This window comes from Balaenoptera acutorostrata, chromosome 15, assembly GCF_949987535.1.
Source record: "Balaenoptera acutorostrata chromosome 15, mBalAcu1.1, whole genome shotgun sequence".
Lineage (NCBI taxonomy): Eukaryota > Metazoa > Chordata > Mammalia > Artiodactyla > Balaenopteridae > Balaenoptera > Balaenoptera acutorostrata.
The window spans coordinates 60,414,394-60,430,233 of NC_080078.1; the positions used below are offsets into that span (position 1 = coordinate 60,414,394).

The window sequence follows — 15,840 nt, forward strand, 5'->3', positions numbered from 1 at the left end:
GTTAGAGCTGGAAAAGAGAGCTTGGTGACTAACTAATCCAGGCCAGGCTACATGCGGAAAGTGAGGCCAGGGGGCTGAGGTCTCGCGTTGCTGGGATCCAGCACGGGACCCCCGCCCACAGTTCATGTGCAGTGTGAGACTTAAGCTATCGAGGTGGGAAATCAAAACGCAGTGCTTGTGAGCCTGCATGCCATCTGTGGGGACTGGGTGGAGAAAGGGGGGCACTGTATCAAGTGCCTCCTGCTATGGAGCCTTCGAGGTAGGTCTTAGAAAAACAGGACTAGCTGCTCCAGACTCCAGGGGGCAAGTACTGGGCCTTTCTCAGACTCTGCCTCTGTGGCTCTGTGTGCCCTTGTTGTTGGGTGGGGGTGGGGGTCACCTCTCCTCTCTCTGGGCCCGTTTCCTCATATCCAAGAAGAAGGAGGTTGAGTTTGTGATGTTTATCTGTGGAGGTTCCATGGAAGGGAGCTTCAAGTCAAAGGGCAAAGCATAGTTGACACCCTACTGCCTCTCACTTCCCCTGCTCTATGGCCTCACCCATTTAATCCCTGGCCATTTACTGGGCATGTTTTCTCTCTTGAGGTTATAGAACCTGTGTTCGAGAGACTCAAGGCCCAGGATGGGCAGGCCGTGCTGCTAGCAGAGTATAAATTAAATTACAACTACTTTGCCTGGGCAAGAGTGGGCCTGATGGGGCTGTGGCCTGAGCTGTAGGAGGGAGAGCCAGCTTGCCCTGAGGGACCCTCTCGAGAGCTCAGCCCCTTGCCCTCTGCTGGGCCCACAGCCACAGGCACAGGCCAGGGCCAGGCCCTGATGGCTAGAGCGCTGAGGTATTGACACAGTGCTGCCTGTTGCCATGACAACCCAGAACAGTCCCAGGATGTGGACCCTACCAGTTCTAAAGCTCTGAAGCTCCCTGAGCTCAGAGACCACCCTTCCATCCTGCACTCCCTCCCCTCTCAGTGGGCATTTTTCTGAGGTCAGAGGTAGGCGTTGGGTAACTGTCCGAGAGGAAGTGCCCTCTGCAGTTCAGACTATCTCTGGAGTCCAGCTCAATTCTGAAATTTGGTCAGGAGGATGGCCATGATGATAATGGGTCTGTAAACCCAATTCTTCTTGGAATGTTTTCAGGGACTACCCTCTGACTGGAGATACTTGGTGTAGAGATGTTTGGCTGAATGAGACAGAAGCATCATGATTAAGGTATTCAGTAGCTGATGGGCTGTCACGTTGAAGAGGGATTAGCTTTGTTTGGAATGAGCTCTAATGTAGAAGTACCTGGGTGGCAGGTTTGGCTCAACATAAAGGCAATAATTTCCAGAACTCAGATCAAGAGAAACAGTACTTCAAAGGATGCTGGATTTGTCCACCACTGCAGGACAAGTGGAGGCTCAATGACTGTGACAGAAATGTTTTGGAGACAGTTGGCAGACCAGCTGGGGTCAAGGGGGTTACACTAGATGGTCAATTTAAGGGCCCTTTCAGTGTGGAGACTTGAATTCTAGAAAGTTCCTGAGAAGAAGATGCTTGCCCTTTTGGGCAGAGGTTGTCCTGTAGTGCCTGAATCCTTCCTGAAAGAAATGATTTCTCCAAAAACCTCTGGATTTATAGAAATCACATCCTTTCCCTCACCACCGACCATCATTCCTCCTTGAGGCCTACTAATAAACACATGGAATTCTCAACTTCTTTTAAGATTTCTCTCTTCACTTCTGAAATTCCTGGAGAATAAATAAGCACAGTGTTCCTTGTTGAGACATCTGTCCCATAAACTGGGATTTCAGTGTCAGGTGCTGCTTGGGGTGGGGCCGTGGGGTTAAATGTATGTGTGTGTGTGTGTGTGTGTGTGTGTGTGTGTGTGTGTGTGTGTTTTCCCCACTTTCTTTGCCAAGCTGGCATTATTTTACACTTGTGATTGATGGCCCATGGATTAATTCCTCTGTTTTGGTTTTTGATGAGATGATTAGAAATTTGGCTTCTGTTTACTGCCATCTTCACTCTGCCTTGGGCTGTTTGGGAAACAGAATGCCAATTTGACCTTTTTACTGCTCTTCCAGAGACAGTGAATAATGATCAGGAATGACTGGAGAAGCCTGAGATGCCCCCACATTCTTACATCATGGAAAGTCTGACTGTTTCCCCCAGTGATTTGTCATGGTGCAGGTTCTGAAACCAGATCTCAGGGGAGAACTCATAGAGGAACATGATCAGACTTGAACTCAGAAAATTCAAAAGGATTCAGTCTTGGGTCCCCCACTCTTTGGACCTCAATTTTCTCATCTGTAAGATGGAGATTCATTTATTCATTAACTCAACAGAGCACTGTATGCAAGAAGTAATAACTTTCTCTACTTGTGGAATCGCTACACGTATGAATTGGTTGAGATATGTCTGAAAAAGTTTCATAAATTATAAAGTACATTGGAAAGAGAAGGGGTTGTTATATATAAGATGGGATCTAGAATATTTTTTCCTTTCTAATAAAGTCCATTATGTTCAATTCTAGGGAAGTGTTTCTTAGCAATGATCCTACATCTTTTGTGGCTGACACCACTGGAAATAGAGTAGTTGAGAACAGCTATTGTCCTTCCTTCCATCCAATCCAAAGTGAAAAGTCAACACATTTATGTGAGAACAGAGGACGACCGCCTTCTATGCTTCAGTTCTCTTCAGTTAGCTGAAAGTCTGCTTAACTGCTGGGATCTCTCTAGACACACAGTCTTCTAAGAAACTCCCCACATGCCCCAAGTTGTATAAGGCATCAAGGCCACTTTTCTGTTCTGGGGAAGCTTAGGAAGATGTAGTGATCATAAACAAAAACAGAACAAAAACCCATCACTCTTAGAGACGTCTTTGCCATTCACCGTGGGTCTCTGTCTCCTCAACTTACCAGGAAGAGCTGTGGTGATGCTCCAATGAGACAATGTTGTGAAAGCACTTTGTAAAGTTAAAAGGCCAGGTACCAATGTCAGGTATTATTTTTCCATGCTTACCACCTGAACTTGTGTTAGCCCTGTGATGCCTGCCTGTCTCCATGCTTCCTGATTACCAATGCCGGCTTGGGCTGCAGCCACAAGTGATAATATCTAATTTTCTGATCATTATCTCCTTAATAAGTTTCCGACACTTCTATTTTCTGAGTCATTCTCTCTCCTTCTAAATACGTGTAAGAATTCTCCCAACACGGAAGTTGAAAACTGATTTCACCTGATAGCCCAGCTGTTTGGCTGATGCCACCCTGTTACCTCAAAGTGTAGCTCTATTTCCTTTTTCTATTTAAGCTACAGTCATTCTAAGTCATAGCCACCTACAAGCTAATGAATGTGACTTAATTTCCAAGCCTTGATGACGGTTCTGAGAACTGACAGACGTTCTACTTGCAACACCCCCAAGATACGTTCTACTTAGCATTTCTAAAGCACTTGGTGTCACAAAGGAATTTATGATTTGTTTTTATTAGTTCTTCTTTAGAACCTCCTTAAAAGTGTGGTCCATAAGACACTGGTGAAGAATTCAGGGCCCTGGGTGACACCATCAACATGACAAATCACCATTTCCATGGATAAGAGTTATATGATTAAGTCCTCCCATAAATTCCTATGGGGTCGATTAAGTTTTGACATTAATAATAAAGGGATTGTGAGAGGTCCATCAAACAATCAATGAAAGTGACTGGTACTGATGGCCTTTCAAAACTCCACCAAGTAAGCTAATGAGTTCCAGATGCATTTTCCTCCAGCTGGTACAAACATTTCTCTCCTTCCTATATGGGTATCTTAATTTTCTCAAAGGTGGAACAGGGAGTCTGAGGCCCTGAGAAGAGAAATGATTTGCCCATAGTCATTGAGTGAATCGGCTGCAGAGCCAAGACCACAGTGCTTGGTACAAAGTAAGTGCTAGATAAATAAATACTTGATAAATGAATGACTGAATGAACCCAAATCTGGTATGCGTTTTTCTCCCCTGACAAGAAACTTTTTAGATTCCCACTATATTTTCTACCCTTCAGAAGTGAGGCTACTTTCCTCAAGCCTAACTAAGCTCTAGTCCTCACTGTCCAATATTACAGCCACAAGTCACATGTGATTACTGAGCACTTGAAATGTGGCAGGTCCAAATAGATAGGCTATAAATGAATCTCAAATTTTGAAGGATTAGTGTGAAAGAAGACTGTAAAATATCTCACTACTAATTTTTTTATATTGTTCAACCAGTGATGTTCAACCAGTAATAGTTTGGATACACTGGGTTAAATAAAATATTATTAAAATCAATCACATTTGTTTCTTTTTTAATATGGCTACTGGAAAACTTTAAATTCCATGTATGGCTTTCCTTTGTGGCTTGCATTACAATTCTATTGAACAGCACTGCAATCTAGCCTATAGAAGCTTTAGAAAAAGAATTATGCATTGGAGGGTTGGGGGAGATGAATAAAATAGGTGAGAGAGCTTAAGAGATACAACCTTCCAGTTATAAAATAAATAAGCCACAGGGATGTAACGTACAGCACAGGGAATATAGTCAATAATATCGTAGTAACTTTGCATGGTGAGAGATGGTAACTACTAGATTTATCATGGCGATTATTTTGTAATGTATAAAAATATCAAATCACTATGTTGTGTAAAAAAAGAAAAAAGCTTTAAAAATTAACAAAAAAGAATTATGTATGAGTTGTTAACCTTTCAGTAAAAGCTCCTGTGTTCAGGCTATCTGAGAACCTAGGAAATAAAGGTGAGAGTAATTAACTTTCTTCACGACAACAGCAACAAAATTCCTCCTTCTTTTCTCTACCTTAACCCTTTCCCTAAAGTTTCCATTGCAGTGTCTTTAACCACATACCTGAAAAGCTGGGAAATCCACTGAAGTATTGTTGGGTGGCTGGCCAGCCAACACAGGAAGCCAGACATCTAATCTGACTTCTGAAGAACTACCATTCCAATCCAACTGTCACAGGCACAGAAGTCATATTTGAATGGAGGAAGTATTTTTGGGGTATACTCTTGGTGAACAAGTTTAATAACAATAATTGCCATAATAACTGACATTTTTATAGCACTTTGCAATTTATAGAATACTTTCACATGTATCATCTCATTTGATTCTCATAACAGTCCTATAGTATGGGCATTATTATGATCCCGTTTGATAGATACAGACACAAAACTCAAGTGATTAAGAGGTTAGCTTATGACCACAGAGCTAGAAGGTGGTAGTTGTGGTTGGAAACTCTGGCCTCCGAATACAGGGATTTAGCTTGTATCTCAGGGGGTCCAGAATCCAGGGTGTGAGCTCCCACTGGCCTGACTGAGGGCTCAGAGGCCCCAGTGTCCCTCTTCGAAGTGCCTCGCTAGCATAGGTCAACAGCAGAGGAGGGAAGGAAAGAGTTAAGAGGTGGGAGAGAAGAAAGAAATTCAGGTAAGGGAACATAGACGTAATATCTTGATGAGAAACTTCCCTAATGGCACAGGATAATCATCACTGTAATGGTCTTTTATGTCGATGCGCATGGAAAAGGAAGTGCTATCAAGGCCAAATAAATCCTTACCGGCGGAAGTCCTACCAACTGCTGGGCAGAGGCTGGTATTACTATCTCCATCAGAGAAGTGAGGAAACTGAGGCTCAAAGGTGTTAAATCCAATGTTCATTCCACCACCCTCAGTTGGTTTGTGCATCAATATACAAATCATATGTATTTTTATTATTGCCATTTATTTTTTGTCTTTACTCATTAATTACTCAATAATTATCTTATTTATATTCTAGTTTCTTTGGGTTTACCTTTTTTTCCCATCTGGCTCTTAAAATAGGTTTAGGTTCTTTAAAAAAATTTTGGGGGGACTTCCCTGGTGGTCCAGTGGTTAAAAATCTTCCTTCCAATGCAGGGGATGCAGGTTCGATCCCTGGTGGGGGAACTAAGATCCCACATGCCGCGGAGCAACTAAAACCGCGTGCTCTAGAGCTCTGGAGCCCGAGCACCACAGCTAGAAAGAAGCCCGCGCGCCACAACGAAAAGATCCCGCATGCCACAGTGAAGGCCCCATGTGCTCCACCTAGATGCGATGCAGCCAAAATAAATAAATAAATAAAATAAATATTAAAAAAATTTTTTTTGTTGTTTTCTAATGAGTGCACTTAAGGTTATGAATTTTCCTCCAGGTATCACTTTTGTTGCATCCAAGTGTTTTGATTATTTCCATTGTGTGTGATAATATAAAAACCCATTTAATTAATGCTTTCATTAATAGTTTTATATTATTCAGCCCTAAGTATTTTATAATTTTCATTGGCTTTCCTCTTTAACATGGATTATTTAGAATATGATTCTTACCTTCCAAAAATAGTATCTATTTTTTGAATAGGTAATATACACACATGGTACAAAATTAACGAGATATGAAAAAGTATGCAGTGAAAAGTCTCTCAAAAGCTACATCTGTGTAATCCCATTATGATGAATAGCAGAAAAGGCAAAACTATAGGGAGCTGCTACATAGCACAAGGAGATCAGCTCCGTGCTTTGTGATGACCTAGAGGGGTGGGAAGGTGAGGGTGGGAGGGAGGCTCAAGAGGGAGGGGATAAATGTATACATATAGCTGATTCACTTTGTTATACAGAAGAAACTAACACAACATGGTAAAGCAATTATAATCCAATAAAGATGTTAAAAAAAAAAAACCACACACACACAAAAAAACTATAGGCAGAGAAAACAGATCAGTGGTTGTCAGGGACTAAGAGTGGTGGGAGGGCTTGGCTATAAAGAGCCAGGAGAAAATCTGAGGGGTGACGGAACTGTTCTATACCTGCATTGTGGTGGTGGTTATGTGGCTGCAGGCATTTGTCAAAACTTGGGGAAATGTTTACTAAGAAGGGTGTATTGCACTGTATGTAAATTACACATTAATTTCTAAAAAATAAATAAATAAATAAAGTCTCCCTCCCCTCTCCAGAATTAAATGGTAGTTTTCCTATTCATCTAAAATTTGTGGCTATGGTTTTTCTCCTCATAGTAGAGCAACCTCTATTTTAGTTACAAGGGAACTTTTAAATCTATCTAAGTTTTTAAAAAGCTGATTATCAAAACAATATTCTGAACTACAACATGTCCTTCACAATCTCCACATTCTACTGTGATTCACTGGTAATAAATTATCTTGAACACATAGACATCTATACCTGGGAGCTACTGTATGTGTTGGAATCTACTAGCACTCCCTGGAAATCTTAGGGCGCTCTGGCAAAGTTCTGTACCCACCTCTCTGCATCACTGTTTGAAATACAACTAGAAGGATCAAGCTGACATTGTGCTTAAGCCCTGGACATCATCAGCTCTGCTGTGACACGAGTTAAGTAATCATGGGAGAAGCTCACAAAAATGGCATGATTTTAATTATCCATAGCCGAACTAAAACAATCACATCGTCGTTAATATTGCTGGGTTATGATAGCTGAAAAACCAGGATTAAACAGGGAGTGGGTGAGGTACATCATCAGCATCATCATAATTCTTCCTGTGTATAGCAGGCAGATGCGGTAAAAGAAAACACTGCTTCAGGAGGACTATTTGTTAATGTAGTCTTCACCTTAATCCAGAAAATGTTTAAAGATGCTGAGCTCTTGCTTAGTCATTAAGTACACAAGTGTCGATGGAAAAAGTCAGCCTCTTTAAGCCTTGGTTTCTTCCTTGATAAAGTAGAGAAAATTCCACCCATTTCACATGTTACTAGAGAGACTGAGGGGGATCATGGATAGAGTCCCAGCACCAGAGAAGATTCCTTCCATAATCAGTGTATTTGTCAAGTGAGGGCCTCTGATTCTCCTACTGTAATGATGAGGGTAGCCCCCCATCCTAGTCCCTCGAGGGTCAGGAGGTCCAAAAAAACTCTCATCTGTGAATTTCCCAACCAGTATCATATCAACACTGAATAAAATAATGGATGGATAAGGGCTTTGGACCATACAAAACACTGTAATGGCATCAATACCTCCCTTACACATACACACACCCCTTTCTACTTGGATAATTCAAACCTGTCCTTCAAAAGTCAGCTCAACTGCCTGCTCCTCCAGGAAGCCTTCCTGGAATGCCTGGCTTGAGCTTTAATAGCTCTCCTCTGGGCTTCCAGAGCCTCTCACACTACACTGTTATTGCATGTTTCTTGTCTGTCACCTCCTCTGATCTGGAGAGTAATGGTCCAAGTCTGCATCCTTCCTGTTTGCATCTCAGGGGAGGTATGGAGCCTGGCAGAGTGGATATGCATACATGTTTGTTGACAGATTCTTACTGATGAAACTTAAGGTGCTGCTTTCACAAAGTCTCCCCCCATCCCTTGACCAGACATAATCTTGCTTTACTCTGAACAACTCAGGGTATTTTCTGTCTTCTTCTCTTGTGGGATTGTAGCAGGTCCCTTCACCCTCTGAGCTTGATGAAGGCAACAATACTCACGCTGATGCCGCAGGAGCAGAGAGCTGGGAAGGTGCTCTGAAGGGATTGAAGGAGAGGAGCAACCGGGGGAAAGGCTTGAATTCTTTTTTTAAAATATTTTACTTTATTGAAGTATAGTGGATTTACAATGTTGTGTTAATTTCTGCTGTACAGCAAAGTGATTCAGTTATATACATATATACATTCTTTTTATATTCTTTTCCATTATTGTTTATCACAGGATATTGAATATAGTTCCCTGTGCTATACAGCAGGACCTTGTTGTTTATCCATCCCATATATAAGAGTTTGCATCTGCTAACCCCAAACTCCCAATGCAACCCTCCCCCTCCCTCCCTCTTGGCAACCACAAGTCTGTTCTCTATGTCTGTGAGTCTGTTTCTGTTTTGTAGATAGGTTCATTTGTGTCATATTTTAGATTCCACATATAAGTGATATCATATGGTATTTGTCTTTCTGACTTCACTTAGTATGATAATCTCTAGTTGCGTCCATGTTGCTGCAAATGGCATTATTTCATTCTCTTTTGCATCCATGTTGCTTCAAATGGCATTATTTCATTCTTTTTTATGGCTGAGTAGTATTCCATTGTATATATGTACCACATCTTCTTTATCCATTCATCTATTTTTTTTAACATCTTTATTGGAGTATAGTTGCTTTACAACAGTGTGTTAGTTTTTGCTTTATAACAAAGTGAATCAGTTATACATATACTTATGTTCCCATATCTCTTCCCTCTTGCATCTCCCTCCCTCCCACCCTCCCTATCCCACCGCTCTAGGTGGTCACAAAGCACAGAGCTGATCTCCCTGTGCTGTGTGGTTGCTTCCCACTAGCTATCTATTTTATGTTTGGTAGTGTATATATGTCCATGCCACTCTCTCACTTTGTCACACCTTACCTTTCCCCCTCCCCATATCCTCAAGTCCATTCTCTAGTAGGTCTGTGTCTTTATTCCCGTCTTGCCCCTAGGTTCTTCATGACCTTTTTTAAATTTTTCCCTTAGATTCCATATATATTTGTTAGCATACTGTATTTGTTTTTCTCTTTCTGACTTACTTTACTCTGTATGACAGACTCTAACTCCATCCACCTCACTACAGATAACTCCATTTCATATCTTTTTATGGCTGAGTAATATTCCATTGTATATATGTGCCACATCTTCTTTATCCATTCACCCAATGATGGACATTTAGGTTGCTTCCATGTCCTGGCTATTGTAAATAGAGCTGCAATGAACATTTTGGTACATGACTATTTTTGAATTCTGGTTTTCTCAGGGTATATGCCCAGTAGTGGGATTGCTCCATTCATCTATTGATGGACATTTAGGTTGTTTCCATGTCTTGGCTATTGTGAACAGTGCTGCTATGAACATAGGGGTGCACGTATCTTTTTTGTTTTCTTTTTGTTTTTTTTTAAACATCTTTATTAGAGTATAATTGCTTTACAATGGTGTGTTAGTTTCTGCTTTATAACAAAGTGAATCAGTTATACATATACATATGTCCTCATATCTCTTCCCTCTTGCATCTCCCTCCCTCCCACCCTCCCTATCCCACCCCTCTAGGTGGTCAAAAAGCACCGAGCTGATCTCCCTGTGCTATGTGGCTGCTTCCCACTAGATATCTATTTTACGTTTGGTAGTGTATATATGTCCATGCCACTCTCTCACTTTGTCCCAGCTTACCCTTCCCCCTCCCCGTATCCTCAAGTCCATTCTCTAGTAGGTCTGCATCTTTATTCCCGTCTTGCCCGCAGGCTCCTCTGACCATCTTTTTTTTTCTTCTTTTTTTAGATTCCATATACATGTGTTAGCATACAGTATTTGTTTTTCTCTTTCTGACTTACTTCACTCTGTATGACAGTCTCTAGGTCCATCCACCTCACTACAAATAACTGTTTCGTTCCTTTTTATGGCTGAGTAATATTCCATTGTATATACGTGCCACATCTTCTTTATCCATTCATCTGTTGATGGACACTTAAGTTGCTTCCATGTCTTGGCTATTGTAAATAGAGCTGCAATGAACATTTTGGTACATGACTCTTTTTGAATTATGGTTTTGTCTGGATATATGCCCAGGAGTGGGATTGCTGGATCATATGGCAACTCTATTTTTAGTTTTTTGAGGAACCTCCATACTGTTCTCCATTGTGGCTGCACCAATTTACATTCCCACCAACAGTGTAGGAGGGTTCCCTTTTCTCCACACCCTCTCCAGCATTTGTTATTTGTAGATTTTTTAATAATGGCCATTCTGACCGGTATAAGGTGGTACCTCATTGTAGTTTTGATTTGCATTTCTCTAATAATTAGACATGTTGAGCATCTTTTCATGAGCGTGTTGGCCATCTGAATGCCTTCTTCTTTGGAGAAATGTCCATTTAGGTCTTCTCATTTTTCGATTAGGTTGTTTGTTTTTTGTTTTTGAGTTGTATGAGCAGTTTGTATATTTTGGAAATTAAGCCCTTGTTGGTTGTATCATTTGCAAATATTTTCTCCCAGTCCGTATGTTGTCTTTTCCTTTTGTTTATGGTTTCCTTTGCTGTACAAAAGCTTGTAAGCTTTATTAGGTTTCATTTGTTTAGTTTTGCTTTTATTTCTATTGCCTTGGGAGACTGATCTAAGAAGACATTGGTATGAATTATGTCAGAGAATGTTTTGCCTATATTCTCTTCTAGGAGTTTTACAGTGTCATGTCACATATTTAAGTCTTCAAGGGCTTGAACCCTTGCTTCATTTTCCCTATGTACTCTTTTTCTGTGGCACCAGGAACACATTTTAGAGCTGAGTCAGGATTAACTCTCAGCCATACATTCACTTCCTTCCCTGATCTTGAATGCCTGACTCTTCACAGGGCTGATTTCTCTTCTGTGGAGGCCCCCGACCTTCCCACTGGCTTCCTGTGGGTGACACATACCTTGGTGATTTCCCAGCATCCTCTAGAACAGCAGCTCTCAATCCTCATTACACACTGATTCCTAGAGATTGTTCAAAGATTCCTCTCTGCAGCTCCACTCACAAATTCTGGCTTCATCAATGTGCCATGGGTCTGTGCATGCCCCAACTTACATGGGTCACAGCTGGGAACCCATTAGAGGAAGATAACATATCATTTAGAAAGTCAAACTAAATAGTCTCTAGAATGCCTCTAGCCTATAACCCTACATGTTTAAGCACATTCCCTGCTCCCCAGACATGTAGAATCTTAGAAGACGATACTGAGATGACTGTTAGAGGTCAACTGGCCCAGCCCATTAATTCTTAGATTGGGAAACTGTGGCCCAGAGAAGGTAGGGGATGTGGCAGGACCAGAACTTGAACTCAGGTCTCCCAACCCAGGTTAGTGATACTTTCATGACCCAGGCTGACTTTTGGGATAGCGACTAGCTCTCTGCATCAGGGGATTGGGTGGGAGAGGTTCTTAATATTTCTTTCAATGGAAATGTGTGCTTTGGCCAAAGCTGTTCATGGCTGTTGTCCAGACAACCTTTTTTAAATTAAATTAAATTTAATTTAATTTTTTATACAACAGGTCCTTATTAGTCATCAATTTTATACACATCAGTGTATACCTGTCAATCCCAATCGCCCAATTCATCACACCACCACCCCCACTCCCCTGCTGCTTTCCCCCCTTGGTGTCCATATGTTTGTTCTCTACATCTGTGTCTCAATTTCTGCCCTGCAAACCGGTTCATCTGTACCATTTTTCTAAGTTCCACATATATGCGTTAATATACGATATTTGTTTTTCTCTTTCTTATTTACTTCACTCTGTATGACAGTCTCTAGATCCATCCACGTCTCTACAAATGACCCAATTTCGTTCCTTTTTATGGCTGAGTAATATTCTATTGTACATATGTACCACAACTTCTTTATCCATTCGTCTGTCGATGGGCATTTAGGTTGCTACCGTGACCTGGCTATTGTAAATAGTGCTGCAATGAACATTCGGGTGCATGTGTCTTTTGAAATTATGGTTTTCTCTGGGTATATACCCAGTAGTGGGATTGCTGGATCACATGGTAATTCTATTTTTAGTTTTTTAAGGAACCTCCATACTGTTCTCCATAGTGGCTGTATCAATTTACATTCCCACCAACAGTGCAAGAGGGTTCCCTTTTCCCCACACCCTCTCCAGCATTTGTTGTTTGTAGATTTTCTGATGATGCCCATTCTAACTGGTGTGAGGTGATACCTCATTGTAGTTTTGATGTGCATTTCTCTAATAATTAGTGATGTTGAGCAGCTTTTCATGTGTTTCTTGGCAATCTGTATGTCTTCTTTGGAGAAATGTCTATTTAGGTCTTCTGCCCATTTTTGGATTGGATTGTTTTTTTAAATATTGAGCTGCATGAGCTGTTTATATATTTTAGAGATTAATCCTTTGTCCGTTGACTCGTTTGCAAATATTTTCTCCCATTCCGAGGGTTGTCTATTCATCTTGTTTATGGTTTCCTTTGCTGTGCAAAAGCTTTGAAGTTTCATTAGGTCCCATTTGTTTATTTTTGTTTTTATTACCGTTACTCTAGGAGGTGGATCAAAAAAGATCTTGCTGTGATTTATGTCAAAAAGTGTTCTTCCTAAGTTTTCCTCTAAGAGTTTTATAGTGTCCGGTCTTACATTTAGGTCTCGAATCCATTTTGAGTTTATTTTTGTGTATGGTGTTAGGGAGTGTTCTAATTTCATTCTTTTACATGTAGCTGTCCACTTTTCCCAGCACCACTTATTGAAGAGACTGTGTTTTCTCCATTGTATATCCTTGCCTCCTTTGTCATAGGTTAGTTGACCATAGGTGCGTGGGTTAATCTCTGGGCTTTCTATCTTGTTCCATTGATCTATGTTTCTGTTTTTGTGCCAGTACCATATTGTCTTGATTACTGTAGCTTTGTAGTATAGTCTGAAGTGAGGGAGTCTGATTCCTCTAGCTCTGTTTTTTTCCCTCAAGACTGCTTTGGCTATTCACGGTCTTTTGTGTTCCCATACAAATTTTAAGATTTTTTGTTCTAGTTCCGTAAAAAACGCCATTGGTAATTTGATAGGGATTGCATTGAATCTGTAGATTGCTTTGGGTACTATAGTCATTTTCACAATATTGATTCTTCCAATCCAAGAACATGGTATATCTCTCCATCTGTTGATATCATCTTTAATTTCTTTCATCAGTGTGTCTTATAGTTTTCTGTATACAGGTCTTTTGCCTCCCTAGGTAGGTTTATTCCTAGGTATTTTATTCTTTTTGTTGCAATGGTAAATAGGAGTGTTTCCTTAATTTCTCTTTCAGATAGTTCATCATTAGTGTACAGGAATGCAAGAGATTTCTGTGCATTAATTTTGTATCCTGCAACTTTACCAAATTCACTGATTGGCTCTAGTAGTTTTCTGGTGGCATCTTTAGGATTCTCCATGTATAGTATCATGTCATCTGCAAACAGTGACAGCTTTACTTCTTCTTTTCCAATTTGTATTCCTTTTATTTCTTTTTCTTCTCTGATTGCCATGGCTAGGACTTCCAAAACTATGTTGAATAATAGCGGTGAGAGTGGACATCCTTGTCTTGCTCCTGATCTTAGAGGAAATGCTTTCAATTTTTCACCATTGAGAATGATGTTTGCTGTGGGTTTGTCGTATATGGCCTTTATTATGTTGAGGTAGGTTCCTTCTATGCCCACTTTCTGGAGAGTTTTTATCATAAATGGGTGTTGAATTTTGTCAAAAGCTTTTTCTGCATCTATTGAGATGATCATGTGGTTTTTTATTCTTCAATTTGTTAATATGGTGTATCACATTGATTGATTTGCATATATTGAAGAATCCTTGCATCCCTGGGATAAATCCCACTTGATCGTGGTGTATGATCCTTTTAATGTGTTGTTGGATTCTGTTTGCTAGTATTTTGTTGAGGATTTTTGCATCTATATTCATCAGTGATATTGGTCTGTAATTTTCTTTTTTTGTAGTATCTTTGTCTGGTTTTGGTATCAGGGTGATGGTGGTCTCATAGAATGAAATTGGGAGTCTTCCTTCCTCTTCAATTTTTTGGAAGAGTTTGAGAAGGATGAGTGTTAGCTCTTCTCTAAATGTTTGATAGAATTCACCTGTGAAGCCATCTGGTCCTGGACTTTTGTTTGTTGGAAGATTTTAAATCACAGTTTCAATTTCATTACTTGTGATTGGTCTGTTCATATTTTTTATTTCTTCCTGGTTCAGTCTTGGAAGGTTATACCTTTCTAAGAATTTGTTCATTTCTTCCAGGTTGTCAATTTGATTGACATAGAGTTGCTTGTAGTAGTCTCTTAGGATGCTTTGTATTTCTGCGGTGTCTGTTGTAACTTCTCCTTTGTCTTTTTTTTTTTTTTACTTTTTTAAAAAACATCTTTATTGGAGTATAAGTGCTTTACAACTGTTTGTTAGTTTCTGCTTTATAACAAAGTGAATCAGTTATACATATACATATGTCCCCATATCTCTTCCTTCTTGCATCTCCCTCCCTCCCACCTGCTCTATCCACCCCTCTAGGTGGTCACAAAGCACCGAGCTGTTCTCCCTGTGCTATGCAGCTGCTTCCCACTAGCTATCTATTTTACGTTTAGTAGTGTATATATGTCCATGCCACTCTCTAACTTTCCTTTTTCATTTCTAATTTTATTGATTTGAGTCCTGTCCCTCTTTTTCTTGATGAGTCTGGCTAATGGTTTATCAATTTTGCTTATCTTCTCAAAGAACCAGCTTTTAGTTTTATTGATCTTTGCTATTGTTTTCTTTGTTTCTATTTCATTTATTTCTGCTGTGATCTTTATGATTGCTTTCCTTCTGCTAACTTTGGGTTTCGTTTGTTCTTCTTTCTGTAGTTCCTTTAGGTGTAAGGTTAGATTGTTTATTTGAGATTTTTCTTGTTTCTTGAAGTAGGCTTGCATAGCTGTAAACTTCCCTCTTAGAACTGCTTTTGCTGCATCCCATAGGTTTTGGATCGTCGTGTTTTCATTGTCATTTGTCTCTAGGTATGTTTTGATTTCCTCTTTGATTTCTTCAGTGATCTCTTGGTTATTTAGTAATGTATTGTTTCGCCTCCATGTGTTTGTGTTTTTACGTTTTTTTCCCCTGTAATTCATTTCTAATCTCACAGCGTTGTGGTCAGAAAAGATGCTTGATATGATTTCAATTTTCTTAAATTTACTGTGGCTTGATTTGTGACCCAAGGTGTGATCTATCCTGGAGAATGTTCCGTGCACACTTGAGAAGAAAGTGTAATCTGCTGTATTTGGATGGAATGTCCTATAAATATCAATTAAATCTATCTGGTCTATTGTGTCATTTAAAGCTTCTGTTTCCTTATTTATTTTCATTTTGGATGATCTGTCTATTGGT

At 40.1% G+C, this 15,840-nt stretch overlaps 1 protein-coding gene across 1 annotated transcript in view; it reads right to left on the minus strand.

Annotated features, from left to right (window-relative positions):
- The window catches only part of TGM3 (transglutaminase 3), a 108,693-nt gene that overhangs the window by 58,705 nt on the left and 34,148 nt on the right, over window positions 1-15,840 (minus strand). The gene's annotated exons all lie outside the window — the stretch shown is intronic.